Here is a 26847-nt window from a genome sequence, read left to right as displayed (position 1 = left end):
ACAGAATGCACATGCTGCAACTAGAAGTCACTCAATACAAATTGCGTGATTAGTAGGTCGTTGAGTTTTTCTATCCCATTAAATGGCTGATACAAAACTTTTAAATGTGGAGAATTTCTTAGTCGCATGATGTCGCGCTTTGTCGTCGGCGCTGTCCACACCCTCATTCAGCACGCCTGGCCGGCTTGGCTTGTATCGCACCTTATGCTTCCCCTCTTGTCCCTCGAACGTAGCTAGTGTGTATATAGACGCTGGTTGTCGCTGGATGATTCAGTCAAGGGCGTCTTTTCGGACCTCTCCCCCGTACTCATCTCCCTTGAATGTGGGTGGCGTGTATATAAGCAGTGGAGAGAGGCCAATGAAAAAGGAAGAGATCAAAATGGCGCTATTTTTTGCCTCCCATTACGGGGCTCTACGGTTCAGCACCTTTAGGGTTGAAGATAGGGAGAGGTAAAGATGATAGGAAGAAGAGAAGAGAGAAGGAAAAAGTGAAGGCCATGAGAAAAGAACGTCTTGTCAGTAAAATTAGTAGAACAAAGTGAAAGCGTTGATCTATAAGGCGGCGAGGTGCGCACAACGCCCTAAACTCGAGGAAGGCTCAGAGGGCTTGCGTCTTCGAGTGCGCGGGGAAAAGTCTGTCTTCCACCGTTGTCACAGGTAGACCAAGCAAACGATAGCGGCTGACCAGTACGCAATGCACGCTGGCCAGGTTAGGGCAGGAGCAAAGGATATGCTGGAGCGTTACAGTGGAGTGGGCGTTCGAAATTCACTCAAGGACGTCTTTGCGAACCTCTCCTCCATAATGCTCTCTCTCGAACGCAGGTGGTGTGTATATAGGCAGTGGAGCGCGCGTCCAGAATTCAGTCAAGGGCGTCTTCGCTTTCGCTTGACGACGCTTCGCTAGACTATAGTAGACGAAACATTCCCGTGATACTTCGACCATTCTGCGACGCAATTCCTTGAGTTCCCCCTGTGACAAGGTGCAGGCGCCAGCTTTTTTAAAGACGACGGTCTTCCTTGGGGACCTTCGACGCAGAACTTTTCTTCTGTCTGTCTGTCCATTAGTCTGTTTACCCACCCTTAACGGTACCAGGCGTTTTAAACGGCACCAGCGGCTATCTCAAGCGGCCGACCCCATGCGCAGCGCCCACCAATGTTGCTCAAGATGAAGCGTTCATACTTGTGCGATTGTCAATTAAAAAGCAATTATCGCGCATAACCGAGGCACCACAACAACACGCTTAAATTTTGAATGTGCGTCTTTTACTAGAAAAGGCATACATAGGTTATTCTAAGCACCATAGCCTTTATCACGTGGCGCTGACCATGCGACGCTTGCACTAAAAGGAAGTGTTTTCAACGCTTTGCTAACACGACATGGTGGCGGCACCTATCCGTCGCCTTGCGTTCTACAACTCATCACCTTTGAGACGGGTGCGCATGCCCGTCTCAGAGCCGCGTGTTTTGTTTCCCAATATACCTGCCAGATAGTGCTCATGTCTCATGTGTTACGTGACTTGGTGCGCTCGTTCGCCTTCACTGCACGCTCGAGAAACTTTAACGCAACGTCTCCAAAGTACCATTCATCAATTTTCTTGCGCAGAACATCAAATAAACGTTTTCTTCAATCTCTCCAGACGCAAGGCTATCGTCGTTCGACGACATTTGCAGATTACATGCGGATACGCGGCCATTTTGTTTTATTTTCATCAGCTACTGCATTTCGAAAGACACACAATGTTTTGTAAAAGCGTAGCGGAGTTTCTCTTTTCCACAGAATGTAGAGTAATGCCGTAGTCATTATTAAAAATTGTTATTATAATAAATGTTATTATTTGTTATTATAAATGTTATAAAAGTTAATATAAATGGCGTAGTGGGCACTCTGCAAGCGTGCATGTATTAGGATTAGAATATTATAGGTAGCCGACGGATCTAGCCTGGAATAATTTGCAGGCAATTGCCCAGCCCAGTTTCCTCTTTGCTAATTGTATTTAATGTCCTTTCGTTTCTTTTGAACTAAGGATAGGCAGGCTCTTAAAAAACAGCACATAGCGCGACGTAAGCCTGCAAAAGCCGGTGAGCTCTGTTCTATTCGACATGCAGTATTGTGCCAGTACACTATCTCGCTGCACCATACCCTAAGCATAATTGTCACTCATTACCAGTCATATGTGAAGTATGTAGCATTAAAAAAATCACAGCATATCCACGGGATGAATGATGATGACTGAGGCGAAGCGTCCATCAAATCGTCCGTGCTTCCGTCCATGTGTTCGTCCGTCGTACGTGCTCCCATTCGTGCGTACGTTCATGCGTCCGTCCGTCAACGCATCAGTCCATCCCTACGTGCACCCGTTAATCCGTACGTCCATGCACCCATCTGTGCATGCGTCCATGCGTCCATCCACACATGTGTTTGTCGGTCTGTTCGTCTGCTTGTCTGTCTGTCTGTCCGTTCATGCGTACATCCGTTCATATGGTGAACACTTCAAGTACCGCCATCTCGCTTCTTTTTATCATAAATTTATCATATACAAGTACCGCCATCCAGTGGACAATCTATGGACTAAACGAGAATATGTACTATATTTCTGCTGTCAGCGCTTTGTTAACCCCAAGAGCGTTATAATGACGCCGTGCTACGGTTTTCGAAAAATGTGGACATGCGAATATGTGCCAGAGGTCGGGTATGTGCCACTGGTATTAGGGTGGCTTCCTACTACTACTACTACAACTACATATCTCAGAGAATGTGCATACAAACGCCTTAAGAAGCTTTGCCCCTAAAATTTCAAAAGAAGTCACGACACCTGTTTTCTGAAGATCGAGTGGCCACGTGGAAACACAATACCAGTCACGCTGTCACATGGCGAGCCGAAAAGTTGCAGTTCCTGAAATAAACCTTGACATTTCTTTTTAAGCTCATGACACTTAAGCAAATAGTTTTCTATATAACCATTTTTCTTGCGCTTCGGGCACAAGGGCGCCGCGGAGAGTCTGATCTTGTGAAGCCATGCTGGCGTACGCGCTGATCCCGTTCGAATGCGACGAAGCAAGCAGGCCTCTTCTCTTGATAGCCCTTTTGTCACACATGGCTTGTGAGGCGTCAGCCATAATGAGTGGAAACGCTTAACAGCTTCTCGTGAAAGACGCTTACTGCCTTTGAGAGCCTTCTTTGTTGGTGTAAGCTCTAGAGCACTCCGTGCAAGTCTGTCAGCCGCCTCGTTACGCACTATACACACATGTGATGTCATCCATTGAAAGTTATTGTTTATACCAATATCATGCAAGTCTTTAAGGATTCGCAGTGATCTTTGAGTGCATCGATCCAAAAGCAATCCATGTTTTAGCCGCTGCAAAGCAGGCTTACTGTCCGAAAACAGAACGACTTGTTGCTGCCTACAAAGCTTCAGTTTCTTCAGGGCTGCCTGAATTGCCACGCTTTCACATGCTGTCGATGAAACAACGCACTCCAGTCGCGCTGCCCAGGACGCATTTAGAGACGGGATCACAAACGCTGCAGCACTTGCTCCGCGCACTATGTTGACCGATCCATCGGTGAAAACTTTCAAATGATCGATGTAATTTTCTTATTGTATTCAAGTTCCAAAAAACCTACTTGTGCTGTTGGTGTGGAACGCTTGCTGTGCATCCGTGAAATCGTTACCTGACAGTGGACATCCTCATGTGACCAAGGTGGGTCTTGTGGTAGTTGTCTGTGTCTGGAGAAATCGATGCCAAGATGGCAATGGGTGTTGAGGGCCACGAAAACTCGCGATTCAGTGTGTCGCCCAGAGCGACTGAGTAGTTCTCGTCCTGGGCTCGATTCGCTAAGTCGTCAAAGCTGTGTCAGCAGTGGTTGAGAGGCGAGAAGATGCAACGGCGGAAGACGAGCTTCGTGAAGCACCTTTATGGTCGCTGCAAACTTTAGCACTCTCAACGCAACTCTGAGGCCTTAACGATTAAGTATTTTCAGCCGTTCGTACTGTGACTTACTTGGAGAGATCAGCAAAAATTGGAAGAGCACAGGATTGACATTTAGTGCCACGTGTAACCTTATTATTGATGTTGAATGGCTCCCCCAGCTTGTTGCTACCATCCTTCGAAGAATGTTTACTTGGGGTGACAGCACTGACATCGTCTTGTCTACATGTATTATTAGCCCCACCATAGTTTAAAAGAAGCTTTATGAATGCCACTTTTCAGGTTTCACTGTGACTATGCTGTACTCTTGTACTTTGCACTTTTTGTTGCAGGCTAGTTTACTGTTGGTTAATGTTTGCAGTTCTTTCAACCTGTACTAGGAAAAGCACAGGCTCGGCTTTCTCTGTTTTCACTTTTTGTGATACAGCCACATTTCATCATTTTCTTTTGTTGCACCATGTGAATCGGAAACTTCTTTGTTTAGCAGAGCATTTGTCCCGGCAAACTGGTGCGACGTTTGTGAACTAACTCAGCATGAAACACGGAACTAAAAACACACTACTAGTCCTGCTGTACTGTTTCTTCCGTCCAGTGTATGGTGCTGATTTATTTCGCTGTTTGATCATTCAAATTTTTAGATTACATCGCACAACTAGATTTTCAGCCATGATGGCCCCTGCCTAGAATATATCTCCATTGAGGATTAATTTCGAAAAGCTGCTTACAGTTTTTGTTTGTGCTGTTCATTTTTTTATTTTTCGGAAACGCATCACGTCCGCTTAATTAAAGTACATTCTAAACAGAGCTAGGCTTATGAACACTTATTCAAGAAAACTCAAATAATAGAGGTATGATTGCGTCAGTGGGTGTTGCCTGTCATTTGGTTTATTCGCTACCAATAATTCTAGCGCATATTTATCTAGACTTAGAATAGGCAGATGTGTGTTTCAAAATATTTGCAAGCCATGCTTGATATGTAGCTATTCGTGACATTTTCAAACTGTATTGATCATTATTTTTATGAACACTTCGAACAGCGTGTTCACTGCGCACCTCGCGAAGTACGTTACTCATGAACCAGGCAGTGGCAATGCACAATTACGTTTCGTTCGAAGAAAGAAGTGATTCAGTTCACCACGTTGATATTTGACTATTTCACACACAGGTTAGAGCTGCAGTAAGAATCAATAAATTTTTTATTTATTTATAACTGTACCGCAGCGTCCCCTAATCACATTATTGCAGAGGGGAGGCAACTTCATACAATAATACGTTTACACTTGGATTTTTCCGTGATAAAAGTTTTAAGCTCTGAGCGGTTTATTACAGACATTGTCAATGCTCAAAGAGGCTCCAACATTCAATAAAACTTTCTGTCACCTTCTTTTTTTAAAGGCATTTCTTCAGTAATGTCAGGCTCCTTCTTTTTACCATCTTTATGACTATGTAAGCTCACATGCCAGAACTAACTGCTCTGGTTTAGTTCTCCGCATCTCCCATGTATTTTCACCCCGGCGCTCTTTCCAGGTATTTCTACTTCTTCTAATTTTGTCCGCAGTGCATAAGGCCCATACTGTTCGTCAAGTAATGTTCGAATTTTATTAACTGCTAAATTTCTTCCATGCATTTCGAACCATTCGTGTTTTATCTGGTTGTTCACATGTTCTCTACCGTTGGTATCTTAAACTTTCCTATTCTACAATAGCCAGCTAGCACTGCTGTGCAATGAAATGAAATGAACAGATATATTTTGAGAATGTCCACGGCAGGAAAAAAGGTGAAGCGGTTATTTCAACATTTCCGCCAGCACGTGTCAAAGGGCTTAGAAAGAAGGGTTGCACCTTTGCCGCTACATTTCGTCAAAAGATTTGAAGATTTCACTGTGCTTTTTAAAATCCTTTCCTACAATTGCATCAAGTCTTAAAAAGTCAGTTTTTGATGCAGAAAAGTGCTTGATTTTTTTTCTGTGGTTGTGATTCGGGTGCATAGCTTTTTATTTAGAAAACATCTAAAATGAGTATCCTAGAAAAACACTTTGTCTGATGTTTTATAGTGGCGACTAAACATTCGGCACTTAGTTCGCACTTGTAGGGGTTTATTATATGTCAAGTAGCTTATGAATGATTGATTGATATGTGGGGTTTAATGTCCCGAAACTACCATATGATTATGAGAGATGCTGTAGTGAAGGGCTACGGAAGTTTCGACCACCTGGGGTGCTTTAACATGCAACCAAATCAAAGCACACGGGTCTACAGCATTTTCGCCTCTATAAAAAATGCAGCCACCGCAGCCGGGATTCCATCCCCCTACCTGCGGGTCAGCAGCCGAGTGCCTTAGCCACTAGACCACCGCAGTGGGGCAAGTAGCCCATGGTGGTACTGTGCCGGTGTTTGCTAAATTAATTGTCTGTTTTACTGTGCGTTCATTGAATGGATACCGAAGCCGGGGTTTAGTCGATCTCAGCACGCTGCAACGGTCTCGTGAAGTTTTAGAAGCGTTTCAAGTTATGATGAAGGGTGCTGACTGCGTCAACCTCATGTTAGTGTGTTTGCGGGAGAGCGCATTTCAGCTTCTTTACTGAAATGTGCAGCATACATCAGGAGGGTGTTGTCTTCTGATATGTGCGTATCTGGGGTTGTAGCTTACTGATTTTACGATTCCCTGAACGTTTTGTAATACGTGAGCTTGTGGTCCGCCTAGTCTTCTTGTTTTTCGTTTGCCCTCTTTTTTTTTTACTTAGCTTTCATTTTAAAACAACACCAACTTCACCAGCTCAGTATTTTCTTTGGTTATCTTTAATGAACGGTCCGGTAGCAAAAAAAAAACCTGCAGCAGAACCATTGCTTGGTCTCAATAATAATGAAAATTATGTGATTTATTGTTGCTTTTTGCAGAGCGCAGGTCTTCTCACGGCAGAACATAGAAAAAAACGCGAAATACTGTATATACTTCTGACGCAGACTTTGCGGATGAGCATGCACAATTTCGCACACAGTTACAACAAACAACAATCTGTCATTTATAGAAATTTTCTAATGCGAATCTCAGCCCCAGTAAATAATGTAATGTATATATGAAAAATCATAAAAACAATGTGATACGACGCCCCCCCCCCACTAATCATGACACACGCCAGTGGTGACTTCAATATACTTTTACTCCAGTATGTTCAAGTAGGCTACATTCTGTCTATATTTTCTCAGTCATTCGCTACTTTTTGTCGTTTATAATCCTGGCAAACCTTTTCAAAGGGTGTTGCGATGCTGACGTCATTCCCTACGTCGTGTGCAATGCACGCGAATGTACAGTGAATCTATTTCGCACAATAAACTACCAAACTCATTTAGTCTCGACAGATCTCTCATTCACGTAACTATAGCAAGTTTCTGGGGAACGTCTAACCTTTTCAAGCCGACCTTCGCTACAGCGACACAACCAGTTATAACCGCTGGATACATGACGACACATTCCACAAGGCACTGCTTCAATTTATACACAACACCAGCATTACGGCACACATTTAATACACATACATGTAAAAAATACATAATATGTCCTAAGGGCAAGTCTATAACGGAATAAAAAAGAACTTCATTCTATCAGTAGAAAGTACTAGGTGCCGCGAGCTTTCGAGGAAGCGAACAAAAATTACGACAAAATTTGCCCTCCAGCACGTGAACGCTTTCCCAACACTTCCCTTCAATGTCAGGATAACCTCGTATACCGCGTCAATCTTCGCATCGGAACAGCAGCCTATATAATACCGAGCGCATGCTGGGGCTACCTCGCTTCGGGTGCGTACAAAAGTTTCCCGCCTTGTGAGATGCGCAACAACAAAAAATGACGGTTTTTCAAGGACGTAAGCTTTCAAAAATTGGTGCATCCAAAGTTTTGTGTTTTTTTTCTATGAAATTGTGTATTGCTATGTTCAAAGCTCCCGGACAGGCTGCACGCCGACTTTGTAAAATCGTCGACGTTTTCTGGGAACACAGCCGTTCAATCTTTGGACGGCTATGTTTTACAAATCTCAACAGCTAAAGAAGTGACGAAAAAAGTGACTCTCCAATATAGTTTCCTAGAAATGTGTAGTGGCTCACAAACTTTTGTGATTCGAACAGAAAAGAGACAAGTTTGTATATCGTTAAAAAAACGGTACAAACTTCTTGTTGTGCCTGTGTTCTCAGGCTTCCTACGTTTACCTTCCCGGAAGAAAAGTCCCGATCTTTGTTTTCATGATCACGCGTAACAAAAGTACGGCCACAGAGTTTCAAAAATGTCGCTGTCAGCCGAAGTTAGCGAGGACAGGAAGTGACCTGCCAAGAAATTATACGGGAGAACACACTTGCCGGCCTTTCTGCCTCTTTGGTATTGTCTAGCCCCTCGTCAATGCCTGTCGTGGCCTGTTTGTGCTCAGCTGTCTTCTCACGTTTCAATTTCCCGATCCTAAGCCAGCTGGTCCTTTTTTTGTTTGAAGCGCGATTCTTGGTATGCCGGCGATTTCGCTTCGCCTCTCGTGCATGCGGCTTCCATTTTATTATTCAGATATTGGTCATGCGCGCCTGCAGCTAGAACGCTGATAGCTGCATCTCGTGGCACCTTGTCCGACTGTAGCATACCCCGCGCGCTTGCGCGCTTGAAGATTGGTCTTTCCAAATAATATATGATACTTTCTCGTTGGAAATTGTGTTACTGCCGGTCCCCAAGTGCTATTGTCGTGGCGTCAAGAGAGAGGTCGTACTCGAAGACGCTGAGAAAACAGCAGCGGGTCGGTCTTTTTGTTAACCGCGTGAGAGAGAGTTCCTCATCTTTCTCGTTGTTGCGTTCTGCATAAAAGCGTGCAGATGCACGTATGCGCTGTCGCCTTCGTCTTTTTCACGGGACGCACGTGACATTTGCCTCCCTCCAAAAATGGCATCACCCGATGCGCAGCCAAGGCACTCTACTTATAAAAACGCACATATGCACCGGCACGCACAGGACAAACAAGAGTTAGCTGGACAAGTAGGGTTTCATCCGGATGACATGCACGATTTCGGGTGAGCAGTTTCGGCGACTGGAACTGCAATTGCCATCGGGAATAACTTCGTAGTTGATGTCGTTCAATCGTCGGGTGACTCGATATGGGCCAAAGTATCGTCGTAATAGCTTTTCTGAAAGTCCGCGTCTACGTATTGGGATCCAGACCCATACCTTGTCGCCTGGTTTGTAGGTTACCAATTTATGTCGTAGGTCGTACCATTTCGCATCTTTGTGTTGCTGGTGACAAATACGCACGCGGGCTAGCTGTCGGGCTTCTTCGGCACGCTGACCAAATTCTTCGGCGTCAGCGTGAGTGTCGTCACACTCGTGCGGCAGCATAGCGTCCAACGTTGTAGTGACTTCGCGCCCGTGTATTAAACTAAACGGCGTCATTCCGGTAGTTTCCTGTCGGGCAGTATTATAGGCGAAGGTCACATAAGGCAAGATTTCGTCCCAGTTCTTGTGTTCTGTGTCGACATACATGCAGAGCATGTCTGCGAGGGTCTTATTAAGCCGCTCTGTTAGTCCGTTTGCTTGTGGGTGGTACGCTGTTGTTCTCCGGTGAGCTGTACCACTGAGCCTGAGAACCGACTCCAAAAGTTCTGCCACGAACGCAGTTCCTCTATCCGTGATGAGAACTGTTGGAGCACCATGCCGAAGAACGACGTTTTCTATGAAGAAATGAGCCGCTTCTGCTGCTGTGGCCCTCGGCATGGCTTTAGTTTCTGCGTAGCGAGACAAGTAATCAGTGGCGACAATGATCCATCTGTTCCCTGTGGTAGAAGTTGGGAATGGGCCCAGGAAATCCATTCCGATTTGGGCGAATGGCTTTGCTGGTACTTGAACGGATTGTAATAAGCCTGCCGGCCTGCCGGGTGGTGCTTTGCGTCTTTGACAGTCGGCACATATTTGGACGTGATGTTTCACAGCAGCAGGTAGGTTAGGCCAGTAGTAACTGTTTTGCAGACGGGACAATGTTCGAGTGTAACCGAGATGACCAAAGGTGACTTCATCATGGCAGGCTTCCAGGATTTCTTTTCACAGTGATGCAGGGACGACGAGCAAGTATGGGCTGCCGGTGGGAGAAAAGTTTTTCTTGTATGTGACGTTGTTCCTTAAACAAAAAGATGGCACTCCTCTCGCAAAAATTCGCGGCACGTCTTCCCGTCGTCCTTCTAAGAAATCGATAACCGAAAGCAGGTCAGGGTCACGGCGCTGCTCTTGTGAGATAGTGGCCGCGTTGATGACTCCCAAGAATGCGGCATCCATAGACTCGTCATTAATAGCGGCAGGCTCAACGGGTGACCGCGAGAGACAGTCTGCGTCGGTGTGCTTCTTCCCTGATTTATAAATCATGGTCATATCAAACTCCTGAAGCCGAAGGCTCCAGCGTGCTAAACGGCCGGATGGGTCTTTCAAGTTAGTGAGCCAGCAAAGCGAGTGGTGATCACTGACGACCTTGAATGAGCGGCCGTACAGATACGGTGGAAATTTGAGAACCGCCCAAACCACGGCGAGGCACTCTTTCTCGGTAGTTGAGTAGTTCTCTTCCGTGCGAGAGAGAGCTCTGCTGGCATAGGCTATCACTTTCTCGGAGTTATCTTGCCACTGTATCAGTACGGCGCCCAGGCCTACATTGCTTGCGTCGGTGTGAAGTGCTGTTGGCGCTTCCTGGTCAAAGTGCGCCAGAACCAGAGGTGTTTGGAGGCGTTGGCGTAGTTCGTTCAACGCTGTTTGTTCCTTTTCGCTCCAAAGAAAGGGGACATCCTCTCGTGTGAGCCGTGTCAGAGGCGCCGCAATAGACGAAAAGTTGGCGATGAATCGTCGGTAATAAGCGCAGAGGCCTAAGAAGCGTCTCACTGCTCTTTTGTCACGCGGTGTGGGAAACTTTGCGACAGCGTCGATTTTGCCCGGGTCAGGTCGAACACCTTCGTGGCTGACCACGTGGCCTAAGCAGCAAAGTTCGTTGAAACCGAAATGGCACTTCTCTGGCTTTAAAGTCAGGCCAGCCGAACGTATAGCTTGTAGAACTGCGAATAATCGACTTAGGTGTTCCTCGAATGTAGCTGAGAAGACGACAACGTCGTCTAGATAAACCAAGCATGTCTGCCACTTAAGTCCTGATAGCACAGTGTCCATTAAACGCTGAAAAGTGGCTGGCGCTGAGCATAACCCGAATGGAAGCACTTTAAATTCATAAAGACCGTCGGGCGTCACGAAAGCAGTTTTCTCACGGTCTCTCTCGTCGACCTCTATTTGCCAATAGCCACTTCGCAGGTCCATCGATGAGAAATAGCGTGCATGCCGCAGCCGATCAAGAGAGTCATCTATACGTGGCAGTGGGTAGACGTCTTTCTTCGTTACTTGGTTTAACTTGCGGTAATCTATACAGAAACGCAAGCTGCCGTCTTTCTTTTTAACCAATACCACGGGGGATGCCCAGGGACTCTTGGAAGGCTGTATTACGTCATCTTGGAGCATCTTCTGAACTTGCTTTTGGATCTCCTCACGTTCTTTCGGAGCCAAACGGTATGGGTTTTGACGGATCGGTCTCGTATTTTTTTCAATGATGATTCGGTGCCGGTTCAGTGGTGTTTGCTCGACTTTCGACGTGCACGAAAAACAATTTTTGAACTGGTGTATCAGCTCTAGTAGGCGCTGTTTTTCCGAGGCTGACAGGGTTGAGCAAATGTTGACAGACAAAGGTGTCGAGGCTGGGATGGTCGCCTCGTCCGGTTGCAAAGCGAAGCAATCTCTGGCTTGGTCCACGTCGTCGTAGTAGGCAATCGCGGTGCCCTTCTGGATGTGACGACGCTCGTTGCTGAAGTTGGTGATGAGGACTTCTGCGCGCCCATCAATTAGTGCCAGAATGCCTCTCGCTATTGAAACACCTTGCGTAAGCAATAGCGTGTCAATTCGCTCCGCTATCACCTCATTACGGCACGGCCGTTCACACAACACCGACACAAGGCAGCAAGATCTCGGCAGGAGCATCACATCATCGGCTACATGTAAACGTTGCAGTTGTTCTTCAGTGGTGGCGTCGACGTAAGGATGGGCGGAAAAGGTGACGATACGTTCTGGGATGTTGATGATAGCACCGTACTCTCGCAGAAAATCCATACCCAAAATCAACTCTTTACAACAGTCCGGTAAAATGACAAAAGTGGCGACGAAGTTCGAATCATCGATTACGAGCCGAGCGGTGCATTTACCAGTTGGCGTCATTAGCTGCCCACCAGCACTTCTTATACTCGGCCCACTCCACGGCGTCTTAACCTTCTTAAGGCGGTCGGCGAGCTCTTGTCGCATAATAGAGAAGTCAGCACCAGTGTCAACCAGTGCTGTTACGTGGTGTCCGTCTATAATAACGCTGAGGTCGGCACGTACAAATTCATTGGCAGTAGTACTCGTGGTTGTTGTCGTCTTCGTCATCACCGTCATCACGTCGCCTTTGTGTAGAGGCAAGGGGGTCTTTTTGGCGTCTCGGCAATTGGCAAACTTGCCCCCGGAGGTCGCGGCAGTTAGTTTTCCTGGCACGGGCTTGGGGAGCGGTTTCTGATGGCGTCCGCGTATCTTTGGCGATTCGGGGAACTCTGACCTCGTGCAGGTGAGGGAGACCGCCAGCGACGACTTGGTGAAGACGCTTGGTTGGTCGGTAGGTGATCAGCACAATGGTCACGAGGGTCTTCAGAATAAAAAGAAGCGGGCCGAGAAAAGTTTCCAAACCGGGTTTCTCGATGACGGCAGTAGCGCGAGATGTGGCCTGGTTCGCCGCAGTGGAAACAAAGGAGTCGACGGTCGGCAGTGCGCCACAAGTCGGTCCGACGTACTGGTGGTCGCCGCACAGGTTCACGCTGCCACCACGGCAAGGTTACGGGCCGCGGCTGAAAGGGTGCTTCTTCTGGGGCAGGCGGATGACGGCGGACGGCATCAGCATAGGTCAGTGGACGTGGTTCAGGTGGTGGCGCCGGTGATGGAAAGGCTTGCCGTAGTTCCTGGCGCACGATTTCTGCAACAGAAGCAACTGGGGGATCGGTAGACGGAAGGCCGAGGGCCCGCAGCTTTCCCCGCAGGATTTGTCGAATCATTTGCCGTAAAGAGTTTTCAGAAACGGCAGCGTTTTGAGCGGCGGCACCAACAGGCGTTTGGTCGGGCACGCGGTCAAAGTGGCGGCATCGTTGCCGGAGCGCCCGCTCAATGACAGTCGCCTCTTTGATGAATTCATCCACTGTTGTTGGCGGATTTCGTACAAGGCCGGCGAAAAGCGGTACCTTAACTCCCCGCATCAGATGACGAACTTTCCTTGCCTCGGGCATGTCAGGGTCAGCGCGGCGAAATAGGCGGGCCATATCCTCAGCGATCATGGCCACGCTTTTGTTCGGCTTTTGCATGCGGGCTTCGATCATCTGTTGTGCGAGATCCCGTCGGTCCGCACTCAGGAACGTCTCGAGAAGCTTTTGGCGGAAATCGTCCCAGGTTTGGAAAGTAGGCTCCCTGTTCTCGTACCATGTGCAAGCGCTATTTTCCATTGCGAAGTAGGCACGGCCAAGTTTTTCTTGCACGCTCCAACGATTCACCACAGCGGTCCGCTCGAACTGGTCGAGCCAGTCCTCGACATCTTCATACGGTTCTCCACGGAAGACTTCGGGAACACGAGGAGTCTCAAAAGTTACCTGGTAAGGGTGAGTCGTCTGGGCCGGGGCCGGGGGAAGATTCGCAGACGCTGAAGGGGCCGCCATGTTGGTAACAGGTGATGCCGTCAAGAGTTCTGGGCTTAGGCCTAATAGGCGCCGGCTGAATCGGTGTACTGGAGTCGCAACAAGACGTTGAAGCTCCGGGCTGGGTGTACGGTCCCGAACAACGCTTTCTTGCATCCGGTTGCAGGGCCCAGCACCTCCACCAGTGTCGCGACGTCAAAAGAGAGGTCGTACTCGAAGACGCTGAGAAAACAGCAGCGGGTCGGTCTTTTTGTTAACCGCGTCAGAGAGAGTTCCTCATCTTTCTCGTTGTTGCGTTCTGCACAAAAGCGTGCAGATGCGCGTATGCGCTGTCGCCTTCGTCTTTTTCGCGGGACGCACGTGACACTATCAGTCGGCAGAGGACGTTGTGGTTTCTCAGAACATTGTGATTGATTGTGCAGCATGGTCGAAGCTGTTTTCAAACTTCAATCAACCCGGCTGTTCTAAGGCAGGTGCGTGAACGTCGCTTTTAATCTGTGAGTTTCCTTAGAGTGGTTGTTTTTTGTGGTAGTTGTTGAGGAACAGGCACTAAGTGAGTCGATGTTCGTCCATGTGCCTTATTATAAAGTATTATAAAAACGAACAGACAATGATGCCAAGGAAAGTATAGGAGATGTTTTTAGAAGTAGTAATTTCGATACGAAGAAAATAGTGATTGAATATATAACTTGCCACAGGAAGCAACCAAACCTGCGACCTTTGAACAACGGGTATGATGCTCTACCACTGAACTGCGGTGGGGGACACCTAACTTTTCCCCCCTTCACCCCGTCTGTTTACGTTTATATGTGTATATAGACGTAGGCATGTCAGTCAGCGCCGCAAGCAGCCACTTTTGTGAGTTCGAAACACTCTTCTTATGCCCTCTGGCATCACGTAGCATGTGATTTAATGACGAGCTCACAGCGGAGCAATAATCCCTCGCAAACTAACTCAAGGCGTGAAGTTTGCAACAACTATACCCTCAATGTAAATGGAGAATAGAAGTGAACATTCAAAGGATCGGTGTCAATGCTACAAAATAATAAGGAGGTCTAGGAGATGATGTGGCCATAGATATTATAGAGCATGTAATAAGAAATCAATGTAATACAAATGTGAAGAAAGAAAAATGCTGGCACATTGAGCAGACAGAATAAAGCTTAAAATAATACGTTGAAAGCATTCCGGGAATGTAGAAAGCGGGTTGAAAAATCGCGAAGAGTATTGTGCAAAAATTAGTGGAATAGGACAGAAAAAGAAACAGTAGACCACAAACAGGCAGGCAAATCAATTGCAATGTTTTGTTTCATCAACAAAATTTCCTGTTTTGACAACTTTTTGAGGCATTTGCGTAAAAAATATCCTGGCTGGTAGCTTAATTTTCTGCTGCTTTAGTATTTGAAATTCGATATTCTACGAATGGTCTGCTTTGTTTCTTAAAATGAGGTATGAATTGCAACTGAGACATACCAACTGCCCGAAGTTCTTCCTCACGTGCGAAACGATTGCGAGGGGGACTGAGAATAACGGTTCACACTCAACAACTGCAGCAACTGTGATTTCGAGCACATCCAAACAGTACTCCTTGTCGTTGCCACCACAAAACTAGTAGTAGTTCTCCTTTCGAGGAAATTCACACAGTACACGCAAAGATTTCTTCATTTCTACAACAGTGCAAGATAACTGGTTATGCTGCACGGAACGGTAACTAAAGTCAACAAAGTATGCTCTAACACAGGGGTCGGCAATCCCCAGTACATCTTTGCTCCTCTCATCATTTCCTGTCGAAAGGCAGACGCTCAGACGGCATATTTCGCCCTATATAAAAGAGGTTTTGCCTTGTCTCTTGCTTTTACGGATTGTAAATTTGTTAATGGCATGCAGAAAAGAAACATCATTCTCATTCCGAGATTGTACAGTATCGACAGTGCCCCAATTTGTTTTTTCATTTTGCTGTCAGCTCTCCCGTCCTGGTATGACGTCCGGCCACCGCTCAATAGCATTCGCCAGAAAGTGGCATTCCACCTGAACAAAGGAGGCCGACCTTCCCTGCAATCTCATCAAATGTGATTGTGAATGGTTCTTGTTACACTAAAACACATTTCCACTGAAAAGCTGTTTAATTTATGAATGTAGATAAAAATAGTCTTTTTTACATTCCCGTGGGTACTTTGGCTTATTTGTGCTTTCTTTGGCTCAAGTTGGCTACTTTTTGGCAGTTCTCCTCATTCTGTGCTATCTTTTGTCGCCAGAACCTACAAACTTTTTTTGAGGGTGCTACAATGCCAATGCTACTTTCATCGTCTTGTGCAGAGCATTCGATGTCCCAGTGAAACAGTTTCGCACAATAATCCGTTGAATTCATTCAGGCTCGACAGAGCCATCTTTCGGATAAATCTTGCAACTTTCTGGGAAACGTCTTACTTCATTTCATCGGTAGGGTGTAAGCGGTGCCCCGAGCTTGTGAAAAGGCGAACGAAGGGTTACAACAAAGTCGGCCCTGCAACATGCGAACGCTTTTCGAACACTTCCCTTTAGTGTCGGGGTAACCCGATATGCAGCATCAATCTCAGCTTCGGAGCAGCGGCCCCTACAATCTCACGCGCACGGTGTATCTTACCTCTGCCACGGACAATAGGGCTGCTCTAAAAGCGTTTCTCTTTCGTAAGACTCGCAATAAAAATACGAAGGCAGCAGTTTCCTGAAGCACGTAAGCTTTGAAAGAAAGTGTCATGCACCGAACTTTTTGTGTTTCTTCCTAAATGGGAGGTATTTATGTAAGAAAGCTCCAGAGCAAGCTGCACCAACATTTTGTGAATTGTTGCTCCGTGGTGCGGCCATCGAAGCTTTCCGGCGAGTGAGCTCTTTGAAGGACTTCAGTGTTTCCCCAATCCTAACATTCAATCAAAGAAGGGACGATAGAAAAGACCCTCCGACCTAGTTGCCCAGAAGCATGTGGCGGCTTGCATCTTTTCGCGGTTCGGACGAGAAAAGAAACAGGACAAGTTCATAAAGCTTTTAAAGACGGCACAAAGTCTTTTTTTTTTTTCATGGCAGTGCTCCTGGGCTTCCCATGTTCACGTTCTCAGAAGAAAAGTCCCATGTTCTTTTGTTCGCTCTGTGGCACAAAATTATGCCCACCAAGATATAAGAAAGCCGTAGTCGAGCGACGTTAGTGAAGACGTGAAACCATCTGCAAACAAATGAAACGATTGAGCACACGTGTCACGCTTTCTGCTTCTTCGGTCTTGTCGAATGCCATGGCAATGCCTCTGTCGCGTGCTTCCGCTCAGCGGCCCTCCTCTTTACAATTTCGCAATACTTAGCCCGGCAGTCTCTCATTTTCTGCTTGAAACACTATACTTACTACAGTCAGAATTGTACTTACCATTCGTGAATGCTTCCTCCACTTTATTACTGAGAAATTGTATGCATGTGCTTGCAGCTGAAGCGCTTGTAGAGGACTCTCGTGGCGCCGTGTCTGACTGCTGCACAGCCTACGCGCTTGTGTGCTGCAGGGTCGATCTTATCAAATAACTATTTATACTTGCTTGTAAGCAATCGCGTTATTGTTCATTATGAAATGTGGTTGGTTTGAAGAGAACGTTGAGGCTTGTCACAATAAACAGGTTGGTTGATTTTGCGGCGCTGTCGAAGCTGTTTTTAAATATAAATAAACCAGGATGTTTCTAGTTGGATGCCCGAACGTCATTTGTGATCTCGTGATCTTCCCTAGAATGTACCTTTTGTTTCTGTAATTAAGCACAGAGAGTAAGTACGTCAGTGTTCGTTTATGTTGCAGATTGTACAGTATCTTTATTGCCCACTCGTTCACGCCTAAAAGTATTCTGCAAGAAAACTGTCCCGCTCCAGACATAGGCAATGCGTTTTCTTAAATACATAATTGAACAAGTCAGTCTTGTGTCTTCTCAAAGTGAGCAAAAAGAAAGATATGGCAAAGTACAGCTGCTTTGCTGTCACTGTCAAATAACAGAAAGACGTTTCTACATTGGAGCATTCGCTGTGAACAAATGTTTTCTTTTGATCTTAGTTCAGGGTTGATAATTACGCAATAAAGTAGAACAAAGTTTTTTTTTGAAATACAACTGTTACGGGAAGTAACAAAGCGAAGTAAATGTGCAAAATAACGTGGCTGGGCCTATGGTCTTTTAAAAGCATGCATGGCAATTGCATTAAACTTGGCAACAAACAGACACTCACAAAACGTACACGTAAATGTTTCCCAGTTATTTGGGAGGGTAGAGAACCGGCTGACACTGTTTTATGAATTGACTGAGTCGTGTTTCTCCATGTCCACCCCAATATCCTCTTTTATGATGGAAAATATTACATCATAACAATAGGTTGTGGCTTTCAATAGGCAAGAGTTGGGTTTGTATAAGGCACTCAAAACGCTTTGCACAGAACTCAACTACAAGAGAATGACCGGAATGAGGAAGGATTCATTTCTTGTTCGTCTATATTTCCAGTATTACTGCGCGCGATCATTACACTGAAGTCACCTGTACGACAAAGTATCCTAAAATTTGTGCATGCTTGGTAAGATTAGCGTTTGGCTTTGACTGCTATTTGCCTTACGTGCATTTTTACCAATTCAGCCAACGCTCAAGGACGTACTCTGAAAGCGTTGTTCTATTTCACTACACCACATGGGGCTTTGAGGAAGAGGCTATTTGGCAGCGGTTTTTGAGCACTTTCGTAATCTTTTCTATACTTCAGAGGCTGTTCAGGGCCTTTATAGATATGTTGAATATAGGTTTGACAATAAACACTTGTACTCCTTAGCGCTAGTCATTTCTTGAATGTTGAACAACAAGGTAGTGCTGCTTAACCTGCTTGTGTGCAATTTCAATCGGCAGCGCGGGGAGGAGTAGTGAAAGGCAGACTGCAACAGACAAGTCAACAATTCATCATGGTATACTAAAGCTTTTAGGATTTGTAGTTGAACAGATCAAGCATGAATCTGGACTTTCATGTCAGTCTCTGCGAAACAATTTACTTGAGAAGCTTATTTATGACTGCACTCATAATGATAAATGGTAAAAACAATAAAATGCACACAAAAAAGGCAAACCTGAGATTTTGGCGCATTGGTACGTATGTCGCACCATTCGGTACCATGAAAATGTGCGATAGAATGAAATGAGATGCCGCACAAGAGTAAAGGAGCAGAGTGGAGACAGGTGCTAGTGCAGTTCACGATTGTGTACCTCATTTAGGCCTAATATTCGCATTGCAAAACATCATGACAGAAAAGCTTGGCACATAACTTGGGCCTGAATACGAAATGAAAAATAATGCCACATTGGCTTTTCATAAGCCACGTTGAAACACAAATATACACAAATGGTTCTTTAAAATTTACTATTTCTTTAAATGCCAAGCATTTCTGCCGAGCTGCCCACACTTCAAGCGTTTCTATCTATCTATCTATCTATCTATCTATCTATCTATCTATCTATCTATCTATCTATCTATCTATCTATCTATCTATCTATCTATCTGTCTGTCTGTCTATCTATCTATCTATCTATCTGTCTGTCTATCTATCTATTTATCTATCTATCTATCTATCTATCTATCTATCTGTCTGTCTGTCTATCCATCTATCTATCTATCCATCTATCTATCTATCTATCTATCTATCTATCTATCTATCTATCTATCTATCTGTCTGTCTGTCTGTCTGTCTCTCTGTCTATCTATCTATCTATCTATCTATCTATCTATCTATCTGTCTGTCTATCTATCTATCTATCTATCTATCAATCTATCTATCTGTCTATCCATCTATCTATCTATCCATCTATCTATCTATCCATCTATCCATCTATCTATCTATCTATTTATCTATCTATCTATCTATCTATCTTTCTGTCTGTCTGTCTGTCTGTCTCTCTGTCTGTCTCTCTCTCTGTCTGTCTGTCTGTCTGTCTGTCTGTCTATCTGTCTATCTATCTATCTATCTATCTATCTATCTATCTATCTATCTATCTATCTACAGTCGAACCCGGGTATATCGAACTCACCAAAAAACGCGAAAAAACGACGATGTCGTCTAGGTAGCAAAGGCACGCGTTCCACTTGTAGCCGCGAAGGATGGTGTCCATCATCCGTTCGAAGGTAGCTGAGGCGTTGCAGATTCCAAACGGCATGACGTTAAACTCATACAGCCCATCAGGTATTACAAATGCAGTTTTCGATCGGTCAGGATCAGCCATTGGAACTTGCCAATATCCTGGGCGTAAATCTAAAGAGGAGAAATATTCTGCCCCTTGCAAGCAATCGAGAGCGTCGTCGATGCGTGGCAACGGGTACACATCCTTCCGAGTTATCTTATCGTCGTCGTTCGCAACGTCGTCGTTCGCATTGTTCCCTGCAATTAGTTCGATATATGGCATAATTCGATATAGGCCCAGTATAGGTTTTTACAAAAAGGCGCATAACAAACTACAAGAAAAGTACTTTATTATTATGGTGGCTTACTTGCGTGCCCTACTGTGGAACAATATAATCCAGGATTTTTTTCTGTGTCAACAACTTCGCTGCCTGCGACAGCACGCAAGCCTCCACGTTGTCCAACGAGTCGGAGCAGCTGAGGCCGCAACCTTCCACAGTCAAGCAATAGCGCCGGACCAACGCTAGTGCACTATTCACTTCGGAGGATGTAGGCAACGGGCCGTGGTCGATTTCCATATTGCTGTCACTTTGGCTCGTGGTCGGCACGACGTCTGCAATGTGATGCTCATCCCGTTATTGGCACATGATGGGGACATCATCATCCGCACTGACGAACTCGTCGAATGTCGATCCGTCGATAGCACCCGGGAACTCTGCCAGCTCGTTCCAAACTTCGGGGGAAACACCTGCAGTGTCTTCAGTGCTGTCAGAATTTGGGATGTCATCACCAGGCATGCGGAAGCCGGCATGCCTAAAACTATTCTGAATCGTCTCCTTCTTGACATCTGCCCACGGTCTACTCAACATAGAAATACCTCCGAGCAAATCGATCTTAAGCTTCTTGCGACACGAAGGTTCTGCAGCAGCCTCTCCACCAGGCGCTTCCGGTAGCCGGCTTTCATTGCGCGTATAACGCCTTGATCCAGTGGTTGCAGTACAGACGTAGTGTTCGGGGGCAAAAAAAACGCAGCTCGATGTTGCTGAAGGTCGTACTACAGTGGTGCAATGAACAATTGTCCACGAGCAGGCACACCTTGCGATTTTTGCCTACCAATTCATCATTCCATGACGATAGCCATCTGCTGAAAAGCTCCCCGGTTATCCACGCTTTTAAGTTTGCTCGGTAGGTAACTGGAAGCGACAGCGCATTTCGAAAACACCGCGGCACCGTGCTTTTCCCGATAACCAGAGGTCGACGCTTTTTCGATCCGTCTAAATTATCTGCCAACAGCACGGACACACGAGCTTTGTTTACCTTGCCGCCGCTTGTCTTGTCGCCACGTCACGCAAGTGTCTTGTTTGGCAACATTTGCCAAAATAGAGCGGTTTCATTCGCATTGAAGATATCTCGGGCTCTATGTCTTGCTGCTATATCTCGCCAGTTTTCCTCGAGCCATTTTTCTACGCTGTCCAGGCCCGCCACTCTGCTTTCACCTGTAATAGCTTTGCCAACGATGTTGTGCCGTTCTTTGAACTGCTGAAGTCAGCCTGAACCGCCTTGTAAATCATTCCTGCCAAGCAGAAAAGCAAGGTCCTTGGCTTTCAACTCAATCATAGGGCCGGACACCGGGATGTTTCGCGACCGAACGTCCACAAACCACTTGTAAACGGCCGCTTCAACATCTTCGTACACAGCAGCGCACACACGTCGGGCGCCACGGGCACCTGGTATTTTGTCCGACTTCGCCCTGATGTCTGCCTTGTTCTTCTGGATAGTACTCAAGGTGCTCCTTGGAATTTTGTACGCGGCAGCGACGTCGGACTTCTTTTCACCGCGCTCATCCCAATTGATGATTTCCAGTTTCGCGGCGAACGGCAAATTTTGCCTCTTTGCGCAAGCCATGATGACAGCGCGCCAATACAGTTCACAGAGCACTAACAAGCAACACCACAGACTACGCTGAATCGGCAGCAGCCGGCACACAAGCATAAAGAAAGAAAAAAAGGCGCTCACTTCTACCACCTCCGCAACACGGAGAAAGCACGGCGGCCTCTGATTGGCTGTAAGCGCTGCGAGCAGGCCAGGGTCATTTCTTGGAGGGGGGTGTTCGGCCGCGCACAACCGGGTCTAAGCGACTTTTTCTAGGGTGACGCCGGCAGTTTTCCTTGCTGCCGTGAGGGAAAGTCAACTTGCTGGGGCACTTTTGAGGTACATGGAGTTTGATATATCAGTTGTCGTTGCTATTTTCAATCGATAAAACAGTAATTTTTGCTACATATTCTCCATGTAAACCACAGTGTAGGAAGGAGAGGTGAATCAACGCGGCGGCGAGCGCGGCGAAACTTGGTTCGGCGCGGACGTGTGCGCACGTAGGTGGTGCTGCGCGAAAAGGGGCCATGTACTGCGGGTCTTCAGTTGCCACGGGCATGAAACGCGCCTCGCACTGTTCCGTATACAGCGCGTGCTTGGATTTCGGTGGCATGAATTCAGGGTCGCTTCAAACGGAAATACCGTTTCAAAAGAACCGAGATTCTTTGGGACGTCTCGAGTTGGTATGTGAATTTTAAGGCCGAAGTGAATGGTCGCTATTTGGGACGCGACAGCGACTGTAGCTTCAACAATTCTTCGCGAAGACGAAATTACCGCGAGTAATTTAAACTGAAATAGGAGCAATCAAACGTTGTGGTTCACCAGTGCTATCCACCACGGTCACGGTGACTTCGTCATACGAAGAAAATTTTAATTTCGCTGAACTCGGGCACACACGTGAATCAGATATCTACTTCAGTTTTGCGTTGTTACAATTTTAAACATGTTGTTACAGTTATTCATGCATAATAAGCTTGTACGCACATATACATGTTTATTGCACTTTTTTACAGAAAAATGTACCAAACAAGAAACGTTGAGGAAATCATACACATTCAAACACGAAGCCAAATACTCTGTTTAGGACGCTTGTGCAGTCACAAGTTTTGACAGTTTTCTGAGCTTGCGTGTCTTGTTTTTCTTTTCTTTTCTCTGCCTGCAATACTACCTCATCCGAAGGCCCACATAATAATGCAAGATTTTAGCAAATACTTCATCTCTGTGGGTGATGCAAGGAAATGAGAGCCAGTTGTTATCTAATATATGATCAATGGTCAGCTCGTTAGCATTTCTTTGCGTGCAATTTCTTTGAAATTCTACTCCTGCTGCGCGAATTAACACAAATATGTTAGTCATGGGATGAATGAGCTTTCAAAGGGTCTTACAGTTTACGAGGGCTGCTTCAGGCATCTGCGAGTGAGCAACAGGTCTCGCAAGGCCAAGTTTGCACGTTTCGCACGTTGTGCTGTTCAGCAACTTCCGGCACACAAACCCGGTAACATAGTAAACTATGGTAAAGGGTTTGTACATAGTAACAGCTAATCAAACTAACATAGTAACAGTTCATCAAAAGTTGACAGCGCTGCGAGGGGTGCCGAGGCACAATCATGCAAGAGCATGTCCGAAGCAGTAGCACCACTTTCGGGTGTATCCGCAAGAAAGCATTGAGAAAGCGAGCCACCAAGTTCCTGTCTTTGCTTTCGGTGCTTCTTGAAAGTCTCGTTGACGTGAAGACTCTCAGCTGGGCTCTTGCGTTGTTTTTTCTCTTTCGAGAGATAGCTTGGGCAGTCTGGAAAAAAACTGGGCACTGCATCTTTGGAGAGAGACGCTTTCCGGGGTGCTCGACACAAAACATTGCCGTTGTAGAGCGCTTAGATATTGCTCACCAAATGAGGCTCAAAGTGCCGTTCACAGAGGTGGTCTGTTGACTGTAGGATTCGATCCTAGCGTGGAATGGCATTCCTCTTTACCCGAAGACATTCTTCATCTCTCGGCGCAGAAAACAGCGAAAGTTTCTCGGTTACCCTGTGTTGCAGCGTGGGGCGAAACACTTCTTCCCATCGCTTTTACATGGCCACAGCACGTCGCATAAGCTCACAGGGTTAACCAAAACTTTCAAAGATTGCGGATAGTCTACAAAAAAGTGAGACGTTCAATATGAAAGACGGCCTCGTGTCGGAGCGAACTGAAGTGGCCGCTATCAGTTCGCGACTCGCATGGCCCCGGTACTCCTAGCGCCCTCTAGTAGGGAGAAGGCGAACCCGAACAAGTTCTCCATGGAGCTGCTCTGCTGCGCCTCCGAGGCGATCAGTCACCTCCCCTTCCTACACCGTGATGTAAACTTACAGTGTTTAGGAATTGTTCGATATACGGGATAATTTCATATAAACGGGTTCGATATAGTCGGGCTCGAATGTATCTATCTATCTATCTATCTATCTATCTATCTATCTATCTATCTATCTATCTATCTATCTATCTATCTATCTATCTATCTATCTATCTACCTATCTATCTATCTATCTATCTATCTATCTATCTATCTATCTATCTATGACTCCGCTAGCAATCATTAGCTGAACCAACGCCTCGTCTATTTAGATGCCTGCCGCATGAAAAGAAAAACAGCTGCCACACCCTTTCCCTCCTTCATTTTAGAATGTTCTTGGTCGCTAACGTCACCTGTGGCGGACGGTGCAACAACGAAACACTTTTCATAGCCTCCGAAACATTGTTGTACAGTTTCAGGTCTCGAACAACTATCGATTGACGCGCCTCTATGGGCCGCAGATGAAAAACGCTTAGCTGGTACCACCCGCCGGCGTGATAATAGTGTCGGTCGCAAGCGCTACCGCACGGCGCTTGTTAACTGAAGGCAGGCCAACTCCGCTGAGGGCGCGAGCCATTCCTTAGGCATCTTTCTAGGGGAGGCGTTGGTTCAACTTGGTGTGGAGTGCAGTCGATATTGGAGTGTAAGAAGGCTCGACCAAAGTGAGAGTCTGCTCAGGACATAAATAACGTGAAGATGCTGTTGTGTACGTCTTGAAAATCTTTCCTCCAAACACATGTGACACATTCCTGTATATAACTGGCCACGGTGTGCAGGTATGTGTGAAACATGATCGGTAACTTATATTACAGCCCCATATGGGCCCGGGCTGGCCCAAACATCCGGGCCTGCCCAAGAACGCGGTAAGGCATTGTTGCTCTTGCGGATGATTGCGGCCGCGCGACAGCGAGCAGGATAAGCGAAGAAAGAGGAAGTTCGGCACGAGCTGTCGGAAAAAAGGACGCTTTTTGGTGTAGGGCTCGGATCTTGAATACGCGACATCTTTCTGGTGCCGCAAACTTCCCAGTCACGCCCTTCCAAGACTTCTACTTGCGATGGCATCGTTGTAGCGGCTGCGCAAGAACCGTGGCGTCGTCAGGGCCAGCGTCATACGAACTATCCCGCTCCTGACCGACGAACTGCAAGCCTCTGTTCCCGATGGCAGTCAGGTCGACTCCCACGTTGGCTTCCTCACTCAGAAGAACACTGAACTCGTCACCCTAAACAAAGAAATCTTCAATGCGACTGACGACGACTACGAGGAAGAGCTTGAGGTCGTGGAAGAGTAGGACCGAAGGGTCTCTTACGCCGTGTCACGAGCGCGTTTCTTTCTCCGAGAGGCCGCAAACAAGGCTACAGTAACGAGTGCTGCGAGGTGAGTGGCTACATCACCCAACGCCGACGCCAGTGGTGCCAACATCACAGCCCAGAGTCAGGTCAGTTATCCTTCTAGAGTAGCCGATGCGATTCCCAATCAAGGAACGATGCGGCGTCATCGCGCGGTGGTCCTGCCGAAACTACAGATCCCCAAGTTTTCTCGGAACAAACGGCGTCTGGTTTCTCGCGGTCGCGGCCTGAAGAGGTTGAACCTCCGTCGGCACCGACGGGACATTTGCCAACGGCGTCCACACTTGCTGCCGAATCTGTTACAGTTACGGAAGAAGTGTGCCCTTTATGCAGCAGTTGTCAGCACACCATCGCGGACTGCAATGTTCAACTCTCGGCTGAGGGAAACGGGCTAGGTTGCGCACGGCTCGCTGCTGCTACCGTTGCAGCTTGCAAGCCACAATGCGCATTTTTGCCGACGTGCACGCCGCATCACCTGTATTAAGTGCAACCGATGACACCTCACTATCCTCTGTGAATTATTCACACAGGCAGCCCCAACCTGTACAAACGCGACGACAGTGAACCAGGACGACCCGCGCATTGCCGGGCGACGCACTAACATGCCTTCAATCACATCAGCCTCAAGCGTCTTTAGCGGAATCAACGCCGTTCGTCTTCAAACAGGACGAGTCTGTATCGAGTGTGGGACCCGAAAACATCTCGTGCACATTCTTCTTGACAGCAGCAGTCAGCGCACATCCATCCATGCAGATGTTTCAAAGGACCTCAGATGCCCGGTTATCGGAACCGAAAACTTTCCTTGGTTACGTTCGGCGACTCGAAGCCCTGCGAAGTAACACGCAGTCAACGGGTAGCATTGACGCTACGAGGCCAACGTAGGGACATAGCGATAACCGGGGAGGCCTTGGAGGTGCCCGAAGTGTGTGCAGTCATAAGTCCGCCGCTCAGTACTGATTTGTTGCAACTTTTGTGTGACAAGATCTATGATGCTGCAGACAACTTTCATCCCTACACCAGCCACGCAGAGAAAGTAAGCGTCTTACTTGGTTCCGACGTTTACTAGAAGGTCGCGACTGGAAGGGTTGATCATTTAACCAGCAATCTGACGGCTATGGAAACCAAGTTTGGCTGGACCGTTCATGGTACCATGGAACGCCGGAGAAGTTCAGCATCCGCAAGCTCTCTATTCCTGCACTGTGGCACGACGTCATGGGGATCAAGACGCCCGCTGAGGAAAATAGCAAGGATCCACCAAAACTTCGGGCATTTTAAGAGGGAATTATCAAGCTAAATGGGTGCTACCAGGTGCCACTGATGTTAAATGATCCAGAAATACCTGCTGACAGTGACAATTGATGGTTGGCGGAGCACTGGCTGCAAGCACAATTAAATAGGTTTAAACGACAGCCTGAATTCCTAAAGCAGTATGACTGGGCCATCAAGGCGTACTTTAACGAGGAGCACGAAGAGCAAGTTCAAGAAGA

Source organism: Rhipicephalus microplus, chromosome 9 (assembly GCF_043290135.1).
Source record: "Rhipicephalus microplus isolate Deutch F79 chromosome 9, USDA_Rmic, whole genome shotgun sequence".
NCBI lineage: Eukaryota > Metazoa > Arthropoda > Arachnida > Ixodida > Ixodidae > Rhipicephalus > Rhipicephalus microplus.
Note: the sequence above shows the minus strand (reverse complement) of the source record.